Genomic DNA, 14,562 nt, shown 5'->3' with positions numbered 1-14,562 from the left:
ACGTCACCGCCCACGACCCAAGCAGAGGGCTCCGTTACGTGAATCCTCGAATGCGGCCGCGACGCTCTTGGAAATCAGTATGGGGCTGAGAGATTGACCGTGGTTCGGGAGTTTCGTTGTACGATCGAAGGGGTTCGGAGTCGGGAGGTACAGCAATTGTAGGCCCGGCGGAACGAAGGATCCGCCACATAATTCATGCGGGCATTCTTGTGCCTGAAGTTGATATTGTGGTGAAGCAGATGAAGTTGATTATTCAGGGGACAGTCACCTTCTCGGCCTCCGCTGAACGACGCTAAAGAGCTCGAGGTGTTCGTTGCCCCGCGTGTCTCCGCGAGTCGGAGCCGCGTGCATGTGACAGCCGTTAACACTGCAGGTCGTTGATTGCAGGACATCGCCGAAGGTAGAGTGTGGCTCCGCAGGTAAAGAACCTCAGTCTTGACTGCGGGGTCCCGCACATACACTAATTATAATGAGCGTTTCATTGCCAGAGTTGAGCCGGTGAAAATCGATGGCTAAACAGTTACCGAGGACCAACAGCTCGAGCCCTAACCTCCTGCAGCAAAGGCCAAGGCGGTGGCTGTCACCTTTAACATTCAACTTCATCTGCTTCACTACGGTACACTTAACATTTCAATCGCAAACTCGCCCCGGATCCTACTTGATGTACCGAGATATATTCAGGGAGTTGTCCGGCGGCGTGGTTGGAGATGGCACAGAAAGTCACGTGGTCACAGAGACGCGCTCGGGCGTCCTTTGTCGTCGTCGTCTTTCACAGCTGGCTCCGATGGCGCTCTTCATGTCAGCGTTCCCATACTGCCCCTCCCTCTGCAAAGCCGCTTACCACACTGGCTCACTGCAAGTTGGTGCGGTGGTTTCGGCGAGTTCTGTCGTGCGCTTCGATTGACGAACCTTCGACTTCTCATTCAGTAGCTGCGCCCGGCTCCTTCGGATTTCCACGCAACTACGCGAACGCTGCCGAGGCACGTGATGCGAGAAATGATACAAGGAAACGTGAAAACAATAGTAATACGTTTCGTAGAACGTAGGGATTATGCTCGGAACGTTACCCGGTAGACCAAATGCACGGCGTGCGACTGCGTATGGAGCCAAGCTTTCCCTTACTGCGAACATAGGATATCTTGAAAAGCCGCCGCACTTGCTCTGGCTAGTCTGCAAATTTCGTCTTCACATCTAATTGGCACAGCAAACAACATTGATGCAATAATTTGCAGAAAATATGTTTTATCATTCTTTCAAGTTTTTTAACATAACAACTCTACAAGCAAGTCAAGCATGCCTGCAGCTATATGTTTCGACGAAAAACGTCTATCAGCATGATCAGAAAGGGGTCGCTTGCTGAAACCGCACGTAGCAAAAACGTAATACAGAGGCAGCCTGTACGTGCATGTTCTGGCTCCCTAGTAATACTATTGACACGCACTTTTATTTTTCACCGTAAGTACCCGTAGGCATTACATACATAAAGATAGGGATTGGGGGCTCGTTCAGGGGTAAAATCATTTGTTTCAAAAAAAAGAAAAAGAAACGAGAATGAACACAAGGAATGCAGAAGATATCCAGAGACTTCACATGTTGTAGCTTATATCTGCTGTTCCGGCTCGAAGTGGCATTTTGGCCAGGGATCCAACAAGCCTACTGACGAGTACGTCCACTTGTAGGAATAAAGGAAGAAAGGTTTTATATGCATAATTTACACTGGCTCCAGATGCGGAAGCTCACTCTATGTAGGAGCATAATAAACGTCTGAGTTCCCATCAGGACACGTCATGACCTCCCACTGCACCAAAAATATCCGCTTTGAATACCGTCGTCTTGCATAGTTTACAAGACAATGGAATATGATGACTGTATCGCGGCCGGTCAAAATCATCAAATGTATCACAATATCCCGTCCATGATATCGCGCCATTCCGCCAAGCTGCGCCTCCTATATTGCAACTTCGGTCCCGCATATTTAGCAACCTGTGAATCCGAGGTCGAAGCCGTTCCCACAGTAGCATTCTACGTTGGTCCTTCTCATCAATTAGTTCGGGTTGTGAGTTTCATGCAAAGGGGTCTTTTGTTGACCCGTCAACAGTCGGCATCAATACTGCGTTGACTTCTGGATAAGCGGTGACGAATGGGCAGGATGGCCTCGTGCTAAAAGTCTACTTAATGCCCTTGGCCATGTTGAGACGTAACACTACTGTAGGGGATTTTCGCTTCCAGTAAATATGAATTGTAAGTTGAGAACACGATAATTATACAGTAGCAAACGTAATAAAGATAACAGAGGAAACAAATAGATAAAATGCGCTGCAGGTGATTTCCGTTCAATGCGCGATGCACCTATGTATAGTTTGTGTTACGAAACATGATTGTTTAGCTCGTCGCGAGATCTTTGACAGTCTTTGCATGAGTATGGTAATATAAAAGAACCCAATGCCCTTTCACTCTGTGAAAAAGGATGACCAGCGATGCTATGTGGGCCCCCCAATGGCCAACTGCACCTGCGCCGCGGGTGAACCCGGAATTGCACTATCTTCGTCATCGGCCCAGGTAATGACGTTTTATTCTAGTAGGGCCTCGTCAATCACGGCGCGTACTCGATGGCACGAACGCAGTTGGCGTCTGACGCGGACGCCGGAGGAGAAGGCCCAGAGGTTTGGTCCTCGGAGAACTAACCCTTAACAGCTTCGCTGCAAAACTAAGATTGGCTAATTAAGTTTTCTTATTCTCAACGTTAGGTCGCTAACGTCAGTAGCACGTCTGTAGGTAACGTCGAGCTCACATCATGATCCTCGGGAGTCCTAACTATGCGTTCCCTAACCATAGCGATTCTGCAACAGCAATGAAGTCAGTTTCTAGGTTGGCTCTTTTATATACGACTGGCTAGTGGCGTCACTCACCACGTCGCAAGCTGCCATCGCCGCGGCAGATTGCGCAACACTAATATTCACCCGGCAAACGTACGCTGGGAGCGTTACGTGCTTCGCATCGATGCCAGAAGCACCTTATCATCAATTATGTGGCTCGGATGCTTCTTTTGTGCTTCTTTAGTGAAACGAATGCTGTTCTGTGTGATTTAAGCGCAATTCCAGAGAATGCACACACTTTTCGATTCATTTTACCGAGCGCTTGAAGCATGCCTCGCCTAACCCTCAGTTCGGCCCGGTATTTCACTGGCTCTGGGATCGGCCCAAATTTGTCCCCATGGACAACGACACGAAAAAAATGCCGACCAACGAAGAGGCTAACCACTTCGCTGTAAAGTATCACAGTTTCTCCATAAAATCTAATTAATGAATGTGATAGCAACATGTTATTTACACGAAGTGTAAGACTCGTAGCTGTAGTGGCAGCATGAATCAAAGTAAATGTAAGCGAAGTAAAAGCGAGCTATTGTGCTAGGTGTCCTCTTTTTGAATCCTGACATCGGACCGGCTTCCCCCATTAGCCGACTTCCTGGCGGGATTCAGACCTCGCTTGCGTGCGCCCTGGGTGATCGCGCGTAAGACGGCGCCTGAGGAGCCCACACCACGTCCAGGCGTACGTGTTTATCTCTGCCGCCGGCCGATGGCGGTTTCCTGTCATCGATGGGCGGGCGCACACTTCAGTCATCTCGATGTCACGAGGCAGAGCCTTCCGATCGTGCACGTTAAGGAATCCATGGAAGTTGGAAATAATCAGCAGTCCCCAATACCGCGTGCCTCATTTGAAGATTGTTCGTTTGGCACTCAAGGCGCCATAATTTAATTAAAGTCGAACACTACTGCCACGATGGGATGATGCGATGCGCCTTGTGAGGCAATGACTGTGCTAATCTTCTCGTGGCGCTATGAGCAGTGGAGCACAACGATGCCTGAAGCAAACACGTATCACTGTGTGCTATGTGTGTGACGTAGACAAAGGCAAGTGGTGGACGCAAGGTAACGTTTAATACCAGCTGACAATTGCGGCACTGCACTAAATGCTTAAGAACTTAAACATTCGCCATAAATATAGAATCGGTCTGCTCCAGAAGAGTCGTAGAAGACGACGGAGAGGGATAAGAAGATGAGGAAGATGAAGACACTAAGGCGGAGGAGATTTACATGGGGGACGACACCCGTCATGTAATGAGGGGGCGAGAGTAGTTCTTGAATGTCAAGGTCACAGCATTCAGACAGACGCATTAGTCTTGCCGGGTGTAAGTTATGACTTTCTGTTGTCCCGCCACGACATGAAAAAGTTAAAAATGAGCATCTACTGGGACGATAGCCTCGGTGGAAGACAACTTAACAAGAAAGAACAAGCTAGAGGTAGCTGGACGCCTAAACAAATTTGCTGTGAGGATGACATAAAAACGGCATTCCCAGAGCTTTTCTGTCAAGGGAACTACCCACCATCGATAAACTTTCATGCGGTTCCTTTCGACGTCGCAGACAAAGCAGTGCTTAGAAGTATTCCGTATACTATGTCACGAGAAAAGAAGATATGGTTAAAAGCAAAGCAGAGCTACAAACGATGGTGGACGATGGCATTATTCGACCGTCAGTGTCACCATTTGAAATCGCCTATAACTATTGCCCCGAAAGAAGACGAAAGTTTCCGTCTTTGCACAAATTACCGAGCTCTTAATCAGCAAACTGAACTGATACCTTACCCAATGCCGAGAATTGATGACATAATTGACGAGACCAGTGGTTGTCGTTTGTTTTCAATATTAGACCTTTGCAAGGGCTTCTGGCAAATTCCATTGACTGAAGAAACGAAAAATTACTCTTCCTTCATTACACCATTCGACTTATATGAGTATAATCGACTACCTTTCGGCTGGAAAAACTCCCCAGCGGTTGTCTCAGAAAATTATGAATGAAATCCTGACCCATACCTGGGCACGTTTTGCAACGTTTACATTGATGATATTATTGTTTATTCAAAAACAAAGGAGGAACATCACAAACACATTTCACAAGCTTTGAACGCTCTGTCTTGCAGATCTCAAAGTGAATTTCAAAAACGTGCCTTCTTCCAAGAAAATGAGGTGTTGCTTGGAAGAGATTTTGACGGGTCCACGAAAAGTACAAAGCAGGAATCGGTTGAAAGAATTTCAAAATTGGCGAAGCCCTTTGATATACACTCACTGCGTCGTCTAGCCGGACATTTCAGGCACGTGCCTCGTCTTAATGGCATAGTCTTTGATGAAGCACTTCATCAAAGACTATGTCATTAAAACGAGATGTCTCACACGTTTGACGCAGAAAGGTATACGTTACCGGTGGGATGACGAGTGTAAGACTGCGTACGGTGAACTTGCGAAAATGAATATCGTCGGACCCTATCCTACGGATACCAGACTTCCCCTTGCCATTTGTGCTGAATGCAGATGCGTCATATCATGAGACCGGCGCCGTTCTCTACCAGAAATCATCCGAGTCTAACCACCAAGAGCATCATGTAGTCGGGTACTACAGATATACACTGAATCCAGCTAAACTAAACTCTGCGTCCAAGCAGTGTAATGGCTAGCATTATGCGGCGAAACTACCGCTGCTTTTAGGTGCCGGAGCCTCGTCGGTTTCAACGTATCGGCAAACCACAGCAGATGGTAGATGTCGGCTTCAGCATTGCGTGACTTACAGACTGAACACCCAGGGCGGGGATAATGGCTTGGGCAGGCTCGTATTTGTATGTCATTTTCGAAATAAATAAATAATTTATATATATATATATAAACTGGCGGAAGTGGCGGCCACTGCCTAGTCACGACAGGAGTGAGCGCAACCCCGACCCGGATCCTCGGTAGCACAACCTCCTCTGCACGGTTAAGACTGAGGGCGAGGGTTACCGCACATGGAGGTATTAGAGCAGGTGTGCGGCGCCGGAGGTGCTTCTTTCCTGTTAAAAGGAAGGTGGCGTCATCTTGGTGAAGGAGCTGAGGCGGTGACGATGGAGAGGCCGCAGCACGGGTCGCCGAATCCCCACGCCTTTGTAAGCTCAGAAGGTCGCGTTGGATCCACTCCATGCATAGATATTTGCTGCGGGATGCGTGCTGTCGGAAGATGGATCTGCTGACATATTGCAGGGCTGCGACTGACGCGAGTACACCTCGCCTTTGATCTTAGTTGAGGTGCCAGGCAAGTATCTGCGTCCATGCGTCGATTACCGCTGTCTAAACGCGATCACTAAAGGTCATATTTTTCCTATTGAAAAACATCGGAGAGCGCATCGAGGAAATTAGTAGCGCCTGATTCATTTCTACCCTGTACGAGGCTACTGACAGGTTCCGCTCAAGGAGCGGGCTAGCAGATATCCCAAGGTCTTAAGTTTCGGTTTGAAAAATACACCGTAATGTTTATGAAGCCTTGTGGACAAAGTGTGGTGAGGACAGGAAGAGTTCGCGTTGCCTTACATAGATGATATCGCGATATATTCTGCATCGCGGTCGGAGCACATGCAACATCTGATGGCAGTGTAGACCCGCTTGCGTGAAGCAGGTTAAACCGTCAAGGCACCAAAGTGCCAAATGGCGCGAAGAGAAGTTATGCATCTCGGTCAGGTAATCCGACAGGGCCGTCGCCGTCCCTCTGAGGTAACGCTGGCTGCGATACGAGATTTCCTGCAGCCGCCCACAAAGACAGACATCCGATCTTTCTTGGGGGCCGCCGGGTACTATGAGCGGTACATCCCTTGAGGTATTCTGAACTAGCTAGCGCTGTGACTTATGCCCTTCGAAAAACGGAGCACCTACAGAGTATCTTCTGGCACGAAAAAAAATAGGAATCCTCTTTCAACGCCCTGAAGAGCGCGCTGACAAGTCAGCCCGTGCTAAGATCGCTGGACTAAACAAGGGGATTTGTGGTTCAATGCGATGCGAGCAAGCGAGGCATGGGTGTCTTATTATGCCATAAGTGAGAGAGCGACGAGGAAGACCCCACCCTTTACGCACGTCGGAAACTCACGACTCGAGAACAGGCGTACAGCGCTACTGAGAAAGAGTACACATCACTCGTATGGTTTGTTCAAAAAATGTCTTGATATCTTGCGGTCGGTAGAGGTTCGTCATTGAAACGGATCCTTGTCCCCACAAATGGTAGAAGACAACGTCTTCCAAAAATGGCCGTCTCCTGCGTGGGAGTTTCGCTTTACAGCCGTATTCTTTTGAGATACGCTATAAAAAGGGAACCCTCAATAGCAATGGCAATGGCTTGAGTCGAGGCTCCCAGATCGAGAATCAGTCTCAAACGTTTCCAAAAACTCGCGTTTTTTTTCCTCACATAGGATTCCAAGGGCCTTATTTTGGTTGAGTGATTTCATATGAAGCATATAACAAGTTCATGAATGTATTTAGTGTTGCTGTAAGTTCTGTAAAACCGTCACGTTTGAGTGGGAAATAAGCCTGGCGAAGCTCGGCGAGAATTTGTCTCGCGCTTGTTGACTAAGCAGCTGAGTCTCGCTGTAGTCCTGCCGATGCGCGTGCTATGAACGAGTAACTGTTACAGCCCCTTGTGAGGCATCTAGACTCGGACCGAGAGGTTGAGTGACGTGGGAAAGCGCCCACAGTGTTTCGTGCTCCAGAGACAACCGACGTCGACTACAAGCATCGACCTGCGACATCCCTTTGGCCAGCGGATGTCGTCCCCTGCCCATCAACATCTCCATCGGCGGCGCGGGGCAGTCTGTTACGGTTCACTGTGTGCGGCGATGAAGGAAACGGATTCCAAGGGCCCGAGACTCGACGTGCCTCATCGTCACGCTCGTCAACACGAAAAGACTTGTCCGCCGGGTGTGTGCGACGGGATTCTGCACCTGTGACATCCTACTCTCGTTTGTCCTACGTTCACCCACCCTACGCCAGAGAGCGTTTTCTCACCGAATTGCTGCGTGCGGATTGAGCAATGTATTGACCCGACGTGACCTACGCTCCCCACTTGGTTCTTCAAAGCAATGCACCAACTAGCCCAGCAAGAAGTTCTTCTAAGCTCCCAACTTCTACACCGGCGAGTGGTTTTTCTCCGTATACCTCTGTGTGGATTGCAGGGAGCGGTTTTCCTCCGTATTCCTCTGCGTGGGCTGACCAGTGCGCTGACAAGGCTCTCTACCAGGCAGCAATAGAGATTTGAGGTTGCCCGAATAATGGAGCGTATAAGGACAGTGAGACGCCACGTGGATATCTTCTCTGCCCTTGCGTGTTTCTGTACGAAACAACGAACGTTTCTGTACTGTTTATCTTGCAGCGCACTGCTCACTCGTAACGATGTAGTAAACGTCTGTTATTTGTTTCTACATCATCTAGTCTTCCCTGACAGACCCTCTCCGATGGTTAGTCTGGTTCGTGCTCCAAGTCAGCGCTGTTGAAGGTCGCCGAAAGCCCGTCCCCGTAACAATTAGTGGCAGCCATAACAATCGGTACCAGCCGTATAAGGACCAACAGCTCGAGCTCCAGCTTTGTGCAGTGAAGGCCAACGCGCTGGCTGTCGCCCTTAACATTCATCTTCATCTACTTCCCTCCATTGTATTTACTGTTCAATCCCAAACTCATCCCGTACCCTATCTGATATAGAGGGCGCTTTTTTTTTAAAATGCAATTATACGGCACATAAAACAGAAAATGCCGCGGCGTGGCCGCAGATGGTTTGAAAAGTCACGTGTCCACAGAAACGCGCTCGTGCCACTACTCGAGCGTTCATCGTCTTCGCGTCCCACAGCTGGCCCCGATGCCGCTCATCATGCCAGCGTTCCCGTACTGCCCCTCCCTCTGCGAAGGCGCTGATGGTACTGGCCCACTGCCAGTCGGTGCGGTGATTTCTGTCGTGCGCTCCAATGGACGAACCTTCTACTTGTCAGTCATTAGCTCAGTCCGGCTCCTTTGAACGTCGACGCATGTACGCGAACAAGACCGAGGAACCTGAGCCGTGACATGACACAAGGTAATGTGAAAATAATGCCATTACGTTTCGTAAAACGAGTCGTCATCGGGAAAACGTCGCAATGTCCATTCTGCCACGGAGGGATACATAAGTGCCCTTTTTTTTTTTTCGAATCCTTCTGTATCTACGGAATTCGGCATTTCAGCGGGAACGTTACCCGGTGCAGAGAAAGAGAGTACTTCGTTTAATACCGCGAAGATATCGATATGTTCCCATGGTTGTTTGCCAATGGAGCCAATGAAGGTCTGACTGCTAACAAACGATATCTTGAAAAACCACAGGACTTGCTCTGGGTGAGTCCTCGAATTTCACCATCATATTTAATTTTCAATATAAACAACACTAATTTGAAAACGTATATATTGAAATATTCATTTTTCTTTGATATTCCTTTAACTAAAAGCTCCCCAAGCAAGCAAAATGTATCTGCAGTTTTGTGTTCCGACGAAAAGCCTCTGTCAGTAAGGTCAGCACAGGGAACCGCATGTAACGAAAACGTAATAGTACCATGGTAATGCTTAGGGAGCCTATACATGCATATGTTATACGCTCCCGAGTAATACTATTGACACGCATACTTTCTTTTTCACCTGAATGGCCCGAAGGCATTACATAAAGAAGGGGGGGAGAGGGGTTCGTTCTGGGCTTAAAAAACATTATTAAAAAGAACAAGAAATACAGAAAAGATCCGGAGAACACCAGAACAAGGTATATAGTAAGCGAAAAACGATTACAGTAGATATAAATTATAAGTATGAACCAGGATACTTATGCAATAGTAAACGTAATAAGTGTAACACAGCAAAAAAGTCGCAGTTCCACCCGAAAGGCGGAACACCGATTGCATTAGCAAATTAGTAGATAGCTGTATGAAGTAAGGATAGTAGTTTTATCGGCCCTATCAATTTCGGAACATTCGCTTGCTAACTAAAGTAACAGTGATAGAATGCGTAAGCGTGACTCAACGGGGACGTAGAAAAAAAGCGGACAGACAGAGACAGCGCCATCTTTGTCTGTCTGCTCCTTTCTACGTCCTTGTTCAGTCGCGCTTATACATTCTATCGTGGATTCAAACGAACTAGCGTGCCAACGCGTTTTAACTAAATTAACCAGCACGGTGACACGCGCGCACAGCTAAACATGAACACATCTCGCTCGATGAGGGCGGTCACTCGGCGTGAAAATTCTGGAGTGAGGAATCGCGGAAGCAGCACGCGAATTGACCTGCATGCACCTCTCGCTTCAGCGCGAACGAAACGTCGAATGCACATCGCATACGAACCTACCGCCACTACGCCCACTCTGCAAACTAGGTCGCTTTGAAGATGAGGCCCGCGCGGGCGCGCTCTTTGTGCACGTGGCACACCACTTTCAAGACACGAGCGCCGGCAACGCGTCTTTACGGCGTCCGCTAAAAAGGCGTCCGCGATTCGCGTGGTGAACGCCGTAGTAGGCGCCGCGGTTGTAGAGCGCCGTAGAGCGCCCCTCCTCACTCACCTCACCCCCTTGCCTCGCTCGCCACGTGAGAGGGCTCGGATCCGGGCCGCGTTCCTCGCTCGCGCACGCGAGATTGAACCGCGCTTGCCTTACGTTCGCGACTCACGCTCACATGCTTTCACTCATACGGAACCTCACGGCGACGGCGACGCCGACGGCAGAAATGCACCTGGAGTGTCTATATGATTGCTATCGCCCAATAAAATCCCCCAAAAGTGTAAACCCCATGCAAGCGATCTTGCATGCGACAGCGACAAGCGACGCGATGGAGATGGCTGTCGCGTTCGCTCGTTGCCTACAAGTCGCACGCCATGCGAGCGATGACTTCGAGCGACGTCTCCCCGGTGTTGCCGGGATGAGGGCAGCAATATAGGCGCTGAAACTAGCGTGACGCGTGCTCTATTAACTTAAAGGGACACTAAAGCGAAACAATAAATCAGTTTAGGCTAATAAAGCATTGTTTGAGAACCCTGCAGGCAGTCATTTCAAAACAATCGCTTGATTATTAGATGAGAAAATGAAGGTCCAAGTATCAGTATTTGAATTTCGCGCCGAAACCCCAGCGCCGGTACGTCAGCGTGACGTCATGGATTCCAAAGTGTGTTTTCGCATTTGGGCCGCGTTGGCTGAATAAAGGTTCCCGAAACTTACCATGCTTAATATTTGGTTCCTTTAGAACGCAATGTAGTCAATCTCTACCGCTATATATAACTAGTAGGCCCTAGAAGATGCCATAAAGATCCATGACGTCACAGCCCCCAGGTGCGGGAACTTAAATAGGCGTCGCCACCCGTATTTCGTTCTTGCGCTTTTTCTGGCTTACCAAACGTCTTATCGCTGTAAGAGTGGTGTTTTTGGTGTCGTAGGAAGGTAATTTACTGATGCAAAAGAAATCATTTTTCACTTTAGTGTCCCTTAAGTTGACGTGTTTTGCTGTAAAAAGCAGCATAAAATATTTCTGAAGGTCTTCTAGTAGGTTCTTACCCTTGCACTATAACAATTCAATCGTTTGCTCGTTCCGTGCCACAATCGGTAGTACTTGAGTGATGTACATCCAGTTCCGGCTTCGCGCTATTGGCTAGTCGTTCATAGCACTTCCGGGCGACGAGCGACGAATTCTAGATTTGCAGAACCGAGCGATCTGTTCAAGCGACGGCCCGATCCGTCGCTCGAAGCCGTCGCTCGTCGCTGTCGCGCACAAAATCGCGCTCATGGGGTTTAAGCCTTAAAGGAGGAGCGACCAAACGTCTCAGCAGAGCTCGATTCTTGCTCCGTGATGTCGACGCAAGAGGTCACGTATAGGGCCGCCATTGAGAGAGAGAGAGAGAGAGAAAGAGAGAGAGAGATTGTGAAGAGGAAGAGGCGCTATTCAAAGGGCTGCAGCTTCACGGAGCGTTCACTTGCCAAGGCTGGCTGCGTGACGTAATGCTCTCTCCAAATTTTTCCTTCTTCTATGAAGGCATGAGACGCGTCCGGCGCCACGTCACAGAGAAGCTGGGCGAGCGAAGTCGACACGCAGCATTTCCATTTCCCAGAATTTAAGTGTATCTGCCGTTCGAACTTCGCTATTGGAAATAACAAATAAAACTACTAGAAGATTAGAGTTCTAGAAGTTACAGCTTGACTGATAATGTGAACAAACATTTGGAAGGATTCGGAAACAATATTTTTTTTTTAACTTGTTTGGGTGTAACTACCGTATGCAATGCGGTCCTGTACACCATGTACGATGCGGTGGGGGGGATCTCGTTTTATTCTCGCAGCTTGCCCGAATAACGGCTCTGGCTTTCGGCTCAAGGTCACTTGAAAGTCGCTGACTACGGAAGCTAAAAGCATTTCATGCTTATTACGAAAGTAGAGATCGAGATTAGATAGGAAAAGGACTAGATAACAATGTATGTAGTAAAACATATAAATCAAGCAGGCTAGACTATTTGGGCCCGCCCCGTTTCGAATTGGATGTCAATCATCATCGGACATTGACTTAATTTGACTATGTAGCTTCTTTACAGACCGTGTGACAGCTCCAACACAGACTAGTTCTACATCGTTCGTTCTTTCCTTCGTTGTTTTTTTTTCTTTTCTCTTTTCTTTCACTATTTCATACCTTATTTTCCCTCCCCCAGTAGTGGGTAGCGAAGCAGAGATCCTCCTATGAATTCCTCTTTTTCCTTTGCTTTTCTCTCTTTGATAGCGCGTCTACTCAACTCCAGTTGTTTTTTGTTGGTAAAGAAAAAAAAGGCTACGCATTGCAATCGATTGAAGCAATTGGACTCGACCGCCAAGGAAGTTTCTAGAACGTCTGCTGCACTAAACTGGTTCAAAATGCGAGAGAGTACACTGAAATCCATGACGTCGCACTCACGTTCTGACGTTGAGGTTCCAGGGCAAAAAGGGCACAGGCAGAAAAATTTAACTTCAAGTAATCAGCATCTTCTCGTCAACTAAATAAAAATAACGTTCTGAAAAAATTTGGTTTCTTACCAATCTAAGCTTGTTTCATGTTGTCCTTTAATGTTCATTTAATTACAATCAATACAAGCTTATTGGTATTTGTCCGGTCCGCCTTCACTTCTGCGTGGACGCGCGCGCGCGCGTGTATGTGTGCATGTAAGTTTTCCTTGTGCATATATGTGTGCCTCTGTGCGCGTGATTTTCAGATGATTGCCACGGACAGACGAGAATAAACGCCAGCAGCGAAACTCTGCAGTAACCGAATAGAGCTCGTGTGGCGAAGTCACAAAGCCGTGAATGTTTAACAAAGTTTCGATTAAGTTTGACCGAGCGAGCGGGCACACCGGCAGTTTGCGGAGAGCCTTCTGCAAGCTTCTAATCATTTTCATGTAAAACTCTGCAGGCTTCAGCAATCACTTGTAATACGTACTCCTGTTACAGCTGTAGATAATATTCGCCGAAATATGTTATATTATTATTATTATTATTATTGTTATTGTTGTTGTTGTTGCTGTTGTTGTTGTTGTTGTTGTTGTTGTTGTTCATTGCTGCCGCGACATTTACCTCTATATTTGCTGTGTTCACCATCGCGGCTTTGTGACCCCGATTTTATTCAGAAGTCTGGTTTCCGAGCGGAATACTAAACGGGAATTCAAAATGTCTCTTGAAGCGGTGGGGCTCGTACCAACGTTGATCAACCCGAGAGAGAGAGAGAGAAATAACATTTATTAGTGCCAAAGGAACTAAAGCCCAAGTCTGAATCTCTTGGTAGGCTCATGCGTCGCGGCCCAGCATGTTCTTGACGCACTGCAGCAGAAGCGCCCACCATAGCTTTTCAAACTTTCGTGGGGGAGTGGTCCGCTCCTCCCAGCTGCAGGGAAGCTGGTTGTGTGGTAGTTTAGAAAGTATTTTCTTTCTGAAGATGGCGTTGGCAGGGCACTCACACAAGATGTGTTTATTTGATGGATATGCGGGAACAACAACAACAACAACAACAAATCTTAGCGCATGACGAGATTTTACGAGAACGCGTCTTTGACGTTAGCATGTCCTCCCGCATCCTAATCCTGAATCTCGGATGCCGCACGCTTGGTGACTTGGTGTAATTTGCTGCCACTAGATGGAGCGCTGATCGCGTTCGGTTCGACTTGGCCGCTCAACGGGTCAACTGTTCTTACGAAACACAACAGTTAATTTTCGAAAAATCGCTAGTTTCGTGAGACACATACTGAGCATTGCGGAAAACTCCTTCGTGACAATCGCTCTTTTTTTTCTTCTTCTTCTTTTCTTTCTCTTTTCTGTCCTTTCCTTTTTTTCTTTTTATTATTATATTTCCTTCTTTATTTTATTTCATCCCGAGCTATCGGTTTTACATGCAATGAGCTTGTGTTGGAATGAGAAAGCTTCACCTTTGGTTGCGTTATGATGTAGCAAAGCAATCTTTACAAGCAATTTTTGGCTGGTGGAGGGGCACTTCCGAACGAACCAAACTTTTAATAATTATAAGCCCTCCGATGAAGTTACTCGACGTTACATGAATGCACATATTTCTGGTGATATATATATATATATATATATATATATATATATATATATACCTTTGTTGAAAGCACTGCTGTGAATATAAATTCTTACACGCTCTATCACTCTTCGAATGTTCTGGTTGGTTGACCAACTTCTTGGACGAACAATGCACACG

General features: G+C 47.5%; 1 protein-coding gene across 1 annotated transcript in view; it reads left to right on the top strand.

Annotated features, from left to right (window-relative positions):
- The first annotated feature begins 8,794 nt into the window (after positions 1 to 8,794).
- Positions 8,795 to 14,562, top strand: part of LOC126547409 (calmodulin-B-like) — a 167,434-nt gene continuing 161,666 nt past the window's right edge. The window contains exon 1 of the mRNA XM_055063080.2: positions 8,795 to 8,912. The gene's annotated coding sequence lies outside the window, so the exon portion shown is untranslated. The remainder of the gene's footprint in view (positions 8,913 to 14,562) is intronic.

Source organism: Dermacentor andersoni, chromosome 3 (genome assembly GCF_023375885.2).
Source record: "Dermacentor andersoni chromosome 3, qqDerAnde1_hic_scaffold, whole genome shotgun sequence".
Classification (NCBI taxonomy): Eukaryota; Metazoa; Arthropoda; class Arachnida; order Ixodida; family Ixodidae; genus Dermacentor; species Dermacentor andersoni.
Note: the sequence above shows the minus strand (reverse complement) of the source record. Positions and strands in the feature narration are given on the sequence as shown.